This window comes from Paramisgurnus dabryanus, chromosome 2, assembly GCF_030506205.2.
Source record: "Paramisgurnus dabryanus chromosome 2, PD_genome_1.1, whole genome shotgun sequence".
In the NCBI taxonomy this organism is placed as follows: Eukaryota; Metazoa; Chordata; class Actinopteri; order Cypriniformes; family Cobitidae; genus Paramisgurnus; species Paramisgurnus dabryanus.
In genome coordinates this window covers 4,145,146-4,158,766 of record NC_133338.1, presented here as the reverse complement: position 1 = coordinate 4,158,766, position 13,621 = coordinate 4,145,146, and the positions used below count along the sequence as shown (strand labels likewise).

The window sequence follows — 13,621 nt, the reverse complement described above, 5'->3', positions numbered from 1 at the left end:
TAAGTGCCAGTAGTAGCAGGACACGTGACATTATAATATAATATACACGATATAAAATAAATAAAACTCGCGTAAAAATTAACGTAATGCCCAACTACTGTTAGAGAGAGACGTCACGTGATGTGAGTGTGTGCGTGCGTGCGCACGTGTGTGTGTGTGTGAGAGAGAGAGGCGCGGGCGCGATTGAACAGTAGAAACGTAAAAACAATACATACTTCGTCATTTTGTTCATATGGGACATCAATTCATCATTAATTTGTATACAGTCGCAACATTGTGGTTTTGTCAAAGTGTAAAGTCTTGTCAAACTGTATTATCTACAACTGTCATCTAACCAAAATCACACACACACACCAAAGCAAAAAATATTTATCCAGCCCCATTTAAAACAGTCTGTGGGTGGACATTCATCGTATTGCATTGGTTTTTATTTCTTTCATTGACTTTATTGTATATGAGAGGTTGTAGTGAGCTCACATTTTCTGCTACAATGAAGACTATTGAATTAAACGAGAAAATATCAGGCATGCATTGCTACCACTCTAAACGTGCTAATATATCAGAAAGGGGGCTAAATAATTGACCAAATTTTTGTTTAACCAAAAAAAATCCTAGCTTGCACTTTCTGTCTGTCTTCCATCAAAGTGCAGTTTTTCCTTGTCTTTCATATTTGTGTTTAGTGGAATTGGCAAAGACCTGGTGGTTGTTTGTGAAAGCTTTACAGACAAAATTAATATAGGGCCTAGCCATTTTCATTATTTCACAGACTTATTATACATCAAAGTGTAATATGACATTGACAAAATATTAAATAACCTTGTCTGATAGTCTGACAGTATTGTGGCATAGTATCACATCCTTGTGTCTGTTGCGCATGGCTAGGGGCGAATGGCCGGATGATGGGCCTATTTGGGAGAAAGTCCAGGGCTGTTTTTTAGCCCCAGTCCGTCCCTGCTGCCACATGAGTATGAACAATTATGAATAACTATGACGACGACATCAGGATCTTGACAGGAAGTGATATGAGAGGCCACTACACTAATATATGAGGAGGAAGGGGGGGAGTGGGTTGTGAAGTTCCTGTTTCTCCTGGACGTCACCCAACCACACATTTATTTGTCAAGTTTTATTTTCTTACCTCTATAAAAGCAAAAATGCTGTGTTTGACCTACAATGAAATTGTTTATCATCATGAAATAATTACTTTTTATTGTGATTAAACATGTTTATGCAAAAACAAGGTAGGCAAAAATCAGTTTCTCAGAATTTCCTGCCAGAAATAAACATCTTAAACCAGCCCATGATGGTCTGTGGGTCTTAATTGGATTTAGCTGATCTTACTTGAGTCCAGCTGCTCTTGTGTACTGTATCTTACAGGGAATGTATGTTATGCATTGTGTATGCACATTTATATTTATTAATTTGGCTTGAGCTGTGTCAGACTGAAGATGAGGTTATACAATAGCACCTTAAATTAAAGTTGAGCAGTTGGGTCACACATAGTTCATTTTAAAAGAACCAAACCCAGTTCAGGAACCAGTAAAGGAACTAGCTGAATATGACCTCAGTCCTTTTGGTATTCACAATAAAGTGGAATCAGAAGAGGACCCAGTTCTTTTTTGGTCCTCTTCAGAACTGAAGTGATCTCAGACCCTTTCATGTTCACATCAGACTCTAGTTTTCCATGCAGGAGTAGTTGATTTTGATACATGTCAAAACCACACACAAGACAGACCCGGACCTCATTGCTGTCAATCGAACCACAAAGAACCCAAAGGCGAACCATACTCAGACCACCTCTGGATGTGGTCTGAGTACGGTTTGCTTTTGGGTTCATGTAAGGGTGGTCTGGTAAATATACTTTTATATATCACTTGGTAAATATACACTCTGAAGTGCTCCCAAAGAGTCTGGAGGGCTCAAGTAAACTAGGTGTGAAAACACCCTAACCGCAGCTGTCCAGAAGCTAAAAAACCTCAGCGATGCTTTTAACTCCATCATTTCTACTGGGGTCTTTGAGTGATAAGAGCGTGTAAAGGTAAGAGAAGGACTTTATTAATTTTATACGACACACATTAATGTTTTTAATTTCTAAGAGTTCACTGTACCTGATAAAAAATGAAAATGTATACAGTAGAAAACTTTTTTTATATACATAGGCAGATCATTCCACTTATTTATAGAAAAGATGAAGGTACAAAACCCTTTGTGTCTGACATATTTTCTTGTAAGTGCGCATTTTTTATTAGACTCATAATGGATTCTGCCAACAAAACAGTATTTCTGAATGACCAGAGGCCGGGATTAAAGGGATAGTTCATCCAAAAAATATATTTTACCCATTATTTACTCGCCCTCAAGCCGTCCGAGATGCAAATGTTCATTTTTTTTCAAACAAACACATTTTGAGTTATTTTAGAAAATTGTTTTGATCTTTCAGTTGTTTAAATGTAAAGGTTATGAAACTCTACTGAATACAGAGTAGTCAAAGATGTGGCGTTACCGGAAGTTAATCATTTTCATTTATAAAGTTTTAAATATTTAAGTATTTAAAAAAGAAAGGTACATTTAAATTCAACTCAATCTCATGGAAAGTTGTGTTATAGTCATGAAATATTTAATTCATTTGTTTGTCTTATTGACACAATTTTCAGCTTTTTTTGCCATTAAGCATGAATGTCTTTTTTGTGTCACTCTGCACAAATTTCTATAAATAGTTTATCGCGTCTGTGGCACTTTCTTTATCATGTCTTTTTTTTCATGTTATTTTAATGTGTGGTATTGTAAATCATATTTACATATTTAAAATGTAATATTAAATATAAAATCAGATGACCATTCATCATAGTATAACTGAGATATTTCAGTGAGTTTATGAGAAACAAAGAAACTTAATGTGAAAAAGCCTTTAGTGTTAAGCTGAAAGAGTTCATCATGTGTTGAATGTAGGTGTTTCTATGGTGATGTCAATCATGTTGGCTCCTCCTCCTCTAATCATTCTCCTCATGATTCACGGTGAGTTCATTCATTATTCATTTAAACCTTAAATTTACTTATAAATTTCCTGTTGCTTATAAAATTTAGGATTATTCATGTTTTTATAGTTTCTGTACAGACTGTATGGTTGTCTTAACTTTGTCTGTTATTTGAGATTAATTTGTGTTTAAGACAGAGATCTTTACACTATTTGGGGGTGGTTTTCTGGACAGAGATTATCTTAAGCCATGGTTTTAGTTTAATTAGAATATATAACTAGTTTTAACAAACATGTCTTACTTAAAACATTACTTGTGTGCATTTTGAGGCAAAACAAAGTGCACTGATGTATTTTAATAGCCTGGTTAGCCAGACCTACATCAAGATGTAAGGTCTGGCAACTCTTCACACAAACGGCTCAATGCAAGGGGCGGGATATAAGGTTGTCCCTCAAAATGCCTCTGCACGCAATAGGATAGCGCTATGACCAATCAGAGCAACGAAGAAGGTGACGACGTTACCGTAACCAGTCGGCAAAACTCCAAACACATCTTTCTTGCTTAAAAAGGACTTCAGTAGGGTTATTTGCTCTTCTCTCAAAGAAAAACATAAGTATAATTCCTCGAGAGTCGCGGCCAAAGCCGCTTCAAAAGAAAGCTGTTCGCCAGCAGCAGCCATTCTTTGTTTTCAAGTAGGAACCGTTGCAGCTCTGTCATCATCATGTTAAGCCCGCCCCACAGACGCTACACACGATGTGATTGGCCTGACCAAATTTTGGTTTTTGGAGCTGTTAAGTGTATTGTGAGTGCCTAGACTAAACCCTGGCAGCAAATATATTTTGCGGCCGCTAGGGTGCGTCTAGATTTCTAGGCTAGTATTTTAAGATATGTCCGTGCAAGTTGTTTTCAGTTTGGACGTTTAGTCTAGGACTAGTCTAATCCCTGTCCGGGTAGCTGCCCCTATGTTTATAAGTTTCAGTTGTGCGTTTGTTGAAGCTGTTGTTATTGAATTCATTGTGATCATTGTGTGTTTCAGGAGTTTATAGTGCTGAAGATGTGTGGGGTGTGAATTACAGCTCTTCATCCATCTGTGCATTAAAGGGTGATAATAAACTGCACTTATAAATATCCTACACGATATCAGATCATGAAAGTGTTCTGGACCAAAGCTAATGTTAAAGCAGAAGATGAAGAGTATCCAGATTTGTCTGAGGACTCTAAATACAGTCAGAGGATTCAGTATCTGAGAGATAAACATCACGACTGCACCATGAGACTGACTGATGTAAGACAGACAGATTCACACAAATACTATTTCAGATTCATCACTGATAAAAACAAATGGATTGGTGTTCCTGGAGTGACTCTTGATATCACAGGTAAGTGAATCACTCACTGATGATAATAATGTGTGTTGAATGACATGTAGATATCTGTATCTGTGTTGTGTTGCCAGATCTTCAGGTGCAGTCTTCAGGTAAGAAAGTGATGAAGGGACATTCAGTGACTCTTACATGTAAAAGCAGATGCAGTCTGACGGACAGATCAACATTCATCTGGTTTAAAAACACACAGTTATTAAGTGAGAGATCAGACAGAAACAATAAACTCATCCTGCAGTCAGTAAGAAGAGAGGATTCAGGCAACTATAGCTGTGCTGTACAGGGACACAAACTCACATCACCTCATCAATATCTCAATGTCATCTGTAAGTTCATATTCAATAAGTTTATAAAATCCATTTAAAGACTTGATAATACAGATTGATTATGAATGTTTCTCTAGATCCTCCAGAAGAGACTCGTGTGCTGGTGAATCCATCTGGTGAAATAATGGAGGGTGATTCAGTGAATCTAACCTGCAGCAGTGAATCAAATCCACCTGTTCATAACTACAGCTGGTTTAAGGTGAATGAAACATCATCTGTTGGATCTGGACAGACGTACAGCATCACTAACATTAACTCCAGTCACAGTGGATGGTTTTACTGTGAGGCTCAGAATGAAGTCGGATCTCAAAGATCTGCTGCTGTGTCAGTCAATGTTAAAGGTATAAAACTGTGAGTTTAAAGAATATATGAAAAAACTAACAATTATTTTATATAACATCACTTTTCATGTTTTAGGAGGAAAAGACTCAGTCCTGTATGTGGTTGCTGGATGTGGATGTTTCTTTTTCATTCTCTTCATTGTGTTTGTGTGGTGAGTTTATTTTGACTGTTAGAAAAAGAAAACTTTAACAACAAACCCTACTGAGAGTCTCATGAAGCCCCGTCTTATATCTTAGATCCTACACAATATTTTGATGATAACAAAGGGCTCCCCTACATTTTTACCTGTTGTAAAATATATCAATTCAATAAGTATTATTTATCTGTACACAGCAGCAGAACCGGTGCTATACTAAATAAGCCATCATCACTGTTACTATACAGGTACTGGTCGTATAATTACAATATCATCAAAAAGTTGATTTATTTCACTAATTCCATTCAATAAGTGAAACTTGTATATTATATTGAGTCATTACACACAGACTGATATATTTTAAATGTTTATTTCTTTAAATTTTGATGAATCCCAAACACTACCAGCAGGTGTCTCCAGCGTGTGTGGTGTTTTAACGCTTCGAAAAACTAAATAATTTTTCGAAGCAATTGGTTTAATTGATTCGAAGCTTTGAAAAGCTTAGGTTCTCTCACTAACATGACAGGTAGACCATATAAAATAAAAGACGTACTAATTAAAAGTAAGAGATAAAATGGTTAAAGCTTACATAACACAAGTTGTTTCTGCATTTCTGATGTTAATCTGGAGTACCTATAGAGTTGTATTACATCCTTTATATCTCCAAAAGAGTCTTAAGTTTAATCAGATTTATAAAAGAAAGATTAACTTTACTGATTCTTTCTGATAACATACGAAAAAATGAAGAAGGAGGAGTTATACCGCGGGAGAAGCGAGTACGAGTCATGCAACACTGTACAACACTGTTTAACTTATGATTCACTACATGTTCGTGTCATTTATATAATATGCACGCGCCTATTTCCAAAATAACAAAAAAATCTTACTTACCGCATGCAACTAATGACCCAGTTGGGACGTTTCAATGAAATCCAGCACTTCAAATAAACACGCAAAACTCCGCTGCTACCCCGGATAATAAACTCAGGGCCGGCGCTACCTATAGGCAGAGTAGGCAAATGCCTAGGGCCTCAAGCTTGGAGAGGGGGCCTCCATAACTGCTAATTCCATGTGCGTTAGCCTGACAATCACTACTGACAGCAAAAAATAAAGTTTTAAGGTGAGTTCGACTTTATGCAGCGCCGCCGCAAGAACTGCACGTGGATGATATCAAAGTAACGCGAGAATGATTGATAAGCAGACTCATCTCTATGATATCATCCACCAGTCAGTTCTTGCAGTGCCTGCTTATAGCGGCATGCAAAGACAGTTCAGCGCATGATGCAGGTATTTTGACATAATGCGTTTTGAAAATAAACTTAGCTTTTTTCTGTGTATCAATGTAATTTCAGGACAGATCAAATTTGAGTGCTGCTGACTCTGTTTAGACATTTTGAATGCGTGTGCACAGTAGCATTGCGTGGGGAGCTGACTATTAAAATAGTCAAGTTAAAAAAGTTTGTTTTTTAAGTCAAACAGCAAACAAAACTGCCGTTATTAAAGTATAATGTAAACTGTCTGTATATCTTGTAAGTCCCCTACACTTCATTTTAGTTTTCAAATCATGAAAACATGATGCATATATTGTTTATAAGAAACTATTTAATTATTCTGCTTAGTAGCTTGTCTATTTAACTTCCAGTGGCAACTGATTTGTATGGATATTTAAGGTATAAAAAGGTATTGAAATACATATGAATATAATACATCCATAGTCTAATAGATAACTTTATACTGTATATTGGTTCAGTAAGAGGGGAATTCCTCTTCATACCCAGATTAAAAATAATAAAAGTTTTCTAGTAGGTGTTCATCTGTAGTTTTTTACAGTTAGGGTTTTTGCAATGTAGTGTTGTCTTTTTAATTTTACTCTTTGGAGAAAGGGAAACGCTTAGGTTACTCACGTAACCCCCGTTCCCTGAAATAACGGGAACGAAGCATTGCGTCAGTTAGCTGACGCTATGGGGGGAAACTCCTGTTTACTCCGTGACTGAAGCCTATTGGTTAACGTCTGTACAAGTACAGACCAATGACGTTTGAACCCGCGCGCGAGATGCACACGTCCTTATATAAGCGCGGTTCAAGCGCCAGGAGCTCATTATTATTCGACTGAAGCGCGCAGCCGAATAACACTCGCTGCGTAGACGTTTGTAGCACGGCAAGAGACGCAATGCTTCGTTCCCGTTATTTCAGGGAACCGGGGTTACGTGAGTAACCTAAGCGTTCCCTTTCAATACGGTTCACTTCGCATTGCGTCAGTTAGCTGACCCTATGGGTGACCCTATATAATGACCCTATACCCGGCATATTCACAGCTTGAAAGCAAATGTGTAAGCACCATATAAAATGTTGACGCGCACACGGTGGGGTTTTAAACGCACCGGGGGCACATAACATAGCACAAGACGGCGAGATACCGAGCGCACCGCGGGCGTGCTAAATAAGTAAATTCAGAGTCACGTTGGTGAGCTCGCTGAGCGCACCGTGGTGTACACATAAAACGCATGAGCGTGCATGATTGAGCCGAGAGAACCTGCGCTCATAGGGCAGGGACGTCTAAGCTGTACAATCTGACAACGTAGACGGCGAAGACCAGCCGGCCGCGTAGCAGATATCAAATATAGATACCGCTGTAGACCAAGTCCATGAAGAAGCCAAACTCACACAGAGTGGGCTCTATATAGGACATAGCTCATAGAGGGGCGTGAGCCAGTGCGATGGTTTCAACGATCCATCTAAATAACCACTGTTAGCAACAGAAATACGTAGTGAGTGATCTGCGAAGCTCACGAACGGCCGATCTGACTATAATATGCGGCAGAACGTTTCGTAGCGTGGGATATACAGATACCACAATAGTGTGAACCCAGGTGCGCCCTCGAGCGCATCGGGATGCATATAGGTAGCATTATAGTGCACAGATCGGTGAGCTTTCCAAGCGCGCCGTAAATGTGTATTGACTATAAATTGCACGGGCACAGGTGAACACTTGAATACATCGTGAATGCATATAGATGAATCAGAGTGTTATAATGCACAGGCTGGCAAGATTCTCGAGCGCGCCGTCATGTGTTCTGATAATAAGTTGTGCGCACACGAGTGAACCCTTCAGTGCACCGTGAATGCGTATAGATAAATCAGTGCACAGAACGCGCCGTGAACGTACACAGATTAACAACAATGTACGTATGTGTCACAGCCGTGTATACAGATGAGCTTTTCGGAGCACATCTTTAGTGTATACCGAAATGTTATAGCGTGCATATGTGAGCTTCTCTAAGCGCACGGTGGACGCATATAATTAAAACCCATATCGTGCATACAGGTGAGCTTACGCGGCGCACCTTTAATGCAACAAACCTCAGTACTGCACGAAGCAGGGATGTCGAAGCTGTAAACTGACAACGTGGACGGCGGGGACCAACCGGCACGAGCCTCTGTAGTGAGGAGAAAGGTGTTCCACCCACAATTCGCGGGGGGTTAAACTTTCGCTGTCACTAGACAGAATAGATCAGACTTTGCATAAGGACGCCTCGCAAAAGGGGTCCTAGCAGCTCGTGTCAACGTGTAAGGCACGTAATGTAGGTCGTGTCCCACGGATGCAATCTCCGCACGCCCATCGTAACGGGTTAATACTGCATCTCAGTAGTTTAAACACGAGATGCGTATCACTCTGATTGAACATTGCTTATAAAGCGATGCAATGAGTTTATAAAAGGAGATTACTCGCCAGCTTGTACAGGGGGCGAGATCTCAGTCTGGTCCGGTAAATAATGAAACCACCGTAGTTTGCCTGACCGCAATATCACAATAACACGGTCGAGAGTGCTGCAGTGCTAAAATCATCCCCTTAATGGACCGTATGTACAGTACAAGGTGATTGATATGAGACAAACGGGCGTTCCACGCGCCAAAGGCTGATTGCCGTCGTAAAGCGTGTTCAACCCACAGCAGATGCTGGCGATCTCGTAATGGTAGCACTTCATGCAGCCGTGTGTAACTTAAGCATAAGCTTCCCGCCCGTCAGCTCGGGGCGGGACCTTTGCTTAGTCAAACTGAAGTGGACTTATGAACAGAATGCCACGATATTCAGCTTTCTGAGGCTCGCTAGAGGGGTACGTGAGCCCGTCTTAAACGAGATGCCTCAAAGTGAGGTATTCGGGCCTCAGTATATTATAAACTTCGTTCTGCCTCTGATTCCGTCTAAACCAGAGAGAAATGACCGGGCAGACGAATAGTGGGCTCTCCGAAGTGAGATAGACTCAGGCCGGTTTAAGCTCTATAATAAGTGTTTTAGCGCTCCAATAGAGGCGTGTCCGCCTTATCGAGCAGACAAATGAGATCGCGCCACTTTAGGAGGGGAGGGGCATGAAGCTCTGTATAGACGAATAGTGAGCCGGTTAGCTCTTATAATGAGTGTTCTTGGTGCTCCAATAGCGACGAATCCGCCCTATCGAGCAGACTAATGAGATTCGCCCCGCTCCAGGAGGGGAGGGGCATGAAGCTCTGTAATCGTTGAACACTATAGCTGCATTTATAGGCAGCGAGCCGTAAGACCACGTGCTAACTAAGCCGTTAAGGCTTAGTTAGCACGCAGGGGAGACCTCGTCGGCCGCAGGGGAGACCTCGTCAGGCATGCGTCCGCTGCACAGGGCTCGTACCACGGCAAGCGAAGGCTATCTTCGGTTCTCGGCCGGAAAGCGGCAGGGGAAGACCCTAGACCTGGACTCTGCTATCTTCGGTTCTCAGCCAGAAAACGGCAGGGGGAAGACTCTAGGCCTGGACTCCGCTGCAGGGCTTTTGTCGACGGCGAGGTAAGGCTTCTTCTTCTTCTGAGCAGCGAGAGGTTCGCACTGAAGGAGAAATTAATGAGCTCCTGACGCTTGAACCGCGCTTATAAAAGGACGAGTGCATCCCGCGCGCGGGTCCAAACGTCATTGGTCTGTACTTTGTACAGACGTTAACCCATAGGCTTCAGCCACAGAGTAAACAAGAGTTTCCCCCCATAGCGTCAGCTAACTGACGCAATGCGAAGTGAACCGTATTAAAAGGGAACTGTTATCCTGTGTTATCCCAAAAAGGTGTTTTAAAAAAATTACTGCATCAACAACAACAACAAATTTTACCTGCCTTAAAATGTTTAATACACTTGGTTTTGCATAATTTCTAATTAAATTTTTACATAAATTTAATCAATTTGTTAACTTGATAAAACAGAAAAGTAATGAGGAAAACATGTTTAATCACTGTAGTGCTTAAATGACTTCTTACAGGGTAGAAAAAAACACTTTCTCAGAATATTCTGAAAATTAGAGGGGTGTGAGGGGCCTCCAACAAAAATTTTGCCTAGGGCCTCAAAATATCTAGAACAGGCCCTGAATAAACTATATCCGTTGTTTCCATAATGCTGGCTTTCTTCTCATTACATCCAAAAACACACTTCTTTCGTGCTTTTGTTACATTTTGCGCCCATGGGCGTTCTGGTCTAAAAAACGAGGTGTGTTCAGGCGCATTGTTGGCGCGTTGCTATTTTGAGGCAACTAAAATAAACTACGCCATTGACCAACAAAAACCTGGTCTAGGGCCCTATTTTAACGATCTAAGCGCATTGTCTAAAGCGCACAGCGCAACGTCTAAATGGGCATGTCCGAATCCACTTTTGCTAATTTAAGGACGGGAAAAATGGTTTGTGCGCCGAGCGCATGGTCGAAAAGGGTTGGTCCTATTGTAACGTTACAAATAAAGTATTTTTAGAGTACAAACCTTATCTTACATACTTGTAAATTATGTTTTGATGATATTGGATAGCCATACATTTAAAGCAATTACAAGCCTGCTTTTTACTTCCAAGACTAAAAGAAAACGGGTTTTAAAGGTTTTAATAAAAAAATAACAATTTCAATACAAGTGAAAAACAACACAATTATTTAACATTAATCTTAAACTGGGGGTCTTCTTCCTCCGCTTAGTTTTTCAGTTTACAACGTCCATCATCTAAATAGGGATTAGACATAGCGCCAGCGCAACTTGCTTTTAAAGGGGATGAGAGCTGTGACTCTTATTGGTTTACTGCACGTTACGCCCAAAATACTCCCATTACAATAGGACCTACCCTTTTCGACCATGCGCTCGGCGCACAAACCATTTTTCCCGTCCTTAAATTAGCAAAAGTGGATTCGGACACGCCCATTTAGACGTTGCGCTGTGCGCTTTAGACAATGCGCTTAGATCTTTAAAATAGGGCCCATAAACTATATATATATATATATATATATATATATATATATATATATATATATATATATATATATATATATATATATATATATATATATATATATATATATATATATAGATTGAGGGGTTAAAACATGTCTTGTGAACACATGATTGAATTAAGTTTTCTTAAACAGAAATTAACTTTTGAGGTTGTAGCCCTTACCTGCAAATATTTAATAACATAATTTTTTTCTAATAATTTTATATAATTATTTGTTACAGGAAGTGCAAACACAGAACTGATGACATCAGACAAAATCAGGTAAAACAATAAACTGACGGTAGATCAGTAAGAATTATTCACAGTGGAAATCCAAATGTCAATTTAAGTTTTGTAGTTAAACCAACATTAGTGAGAGTTAGAAGTTCGATAGAGTAAATTAGTTTTTAATATTTTATGACTGGTAAAGTTAATGCATTATGAGGTTTTCTACAAATTTTTTTATTCAGAAATAATGTTTTATAACAGTTTTAAAATAATAGAACGTAATGTTTCTTTATCATTTAACAAGCAAATAGCTTTTAAAATATAGAAAATAGGCATTTGAAATATTGTGTGAATATTAAAACATGACATTGTCATAACGTTTGAAAATTATAGAAAGTAACATTCCTCTAACTTTCACACAACCAAGAAACTTTTCTTTCTTACTTTTTATGTTGGCATAATGTTTTTAGGGAAAGTTGGGAACTTTCAAGGAGCGTTCTTAGAACTTTTTTCTGTTAGCTTGGATGACAAAGTCATAAAATGTGTTATCCTTTTTAAAAATAGTTTATATTGGCATTATTAATAAAAAATCATGAATAGCACCTTTTAACAGTTTGTTAACACAGGCTTTTTATACAAATGCTACCTTATTATAATTATTATTATTGTTATTGATATTATTATTATTAATTATGCAGACTGTAGTTAAGAGAGTTTTCTTTCATTGTAGGATAATATGTATTCATCAGGAGTCTTTGCTCCTAAATTCAGTCATGCTGAGGAGATCCTGTATTCAACTGTCCAGTACATCATAGACATAAAGACTGAAAACAATGAGATGTTGCTGGAGAGGTGACAAATTATGACATATTAATAAAATAATACAAATATTATGATTATCACCAGCTCCTATAATGAAAACTCTTCAATTGTTCCCTAACAAATGCAATCTTCAGCTTCTCCATTACATGATTATGAATAACTATGACAAGACGTCAGGATCATGACAGGAAGTGATGTGAGCGGCCACTACACTAATATATGAGGAGGAAGGGTGGGAGTGGGTTGTAAAGTTCCTGTTTCTCCTGGACGTCACCCAACCACACATTTATTTGTCAAGTTTCATTTTCTTACCTCTATAAAAGCAGTAATGCCGTGCTTGACCTCCAGTGAAATTGTTTATCATCATGAAGTAATTACTTTTTATTGTGATTAAACATGTTTATGCAAAAACAAGGTAGGCAAAAATCAGTTTCTCAGAATTTCCTGACAGAAATAAACATCTTAAACCAGCCCATGATGGTCTGTGGGTCTTAATTGGTTTCAGCTGATCTTACTTGAGTTCAGCTGCTCTTGTGTACTGTATCTTACAGGGAATGTATGTTGTGCATCGTGTATGCACATTTACATTTATTCATTTGGCTTGAGCTGTGTCAGACTGAAGATGAGGTTATACAGTACTCGTGAGTACGAGTCATGCAACCCAAATGTGACCTCAGTCCTTTTGGTATTCACAATAAAGTGGAATCAGAAGAGGACCCAGTTCTTTTTTGGTCCTCTTCAGAACTGAAGTGATCTCAGACCCTTTCATGTTCACATCAGACTCTAGTTTTCCATGCAGGAGTAGTTGATTTTGATACATGTCAAAACCACACACAAAACAGACCCGGACCTCATTGCTGTCAATCGAACCACAAAAGAACCCAAAGGCGAACCACACTCAGACCACCTTTGGATGTGGTCTGAGTACGGTTTGCTTTTGGGTTCATGTAAGGGTGGTCTGAGATCACTTGGTAAATATACACTCTGAAGTGCTCCCAAAGAGTTTGGAGGGCTCAAATAAACTAGGTGTGAAAACACCCTAACCACAGCTGTCTAGAAGCTAAAACACCTCAGTGATGCTTTTAACTCCATCATTTCTACTGGAGTCTTTGAGTGATAAGAGCGTGTAAAGGTAAGAGCAGGACTTTATT

General features: G+C 39.1%; 1 pseudogene; it reads left to right on the top strand.

Annotated features, from left to right (window-relative positions):
• Window positions 1-2,951: 2,951 nt before the first annotated feature.
• LOC135731344 (B-cell receptor CD22-like) lies at window positions 2,952-12,504 on the top strand (annotated as a pseudogene).
• Window positions 12,505-13,621: the final 1,117 nt, after the last annotated feature.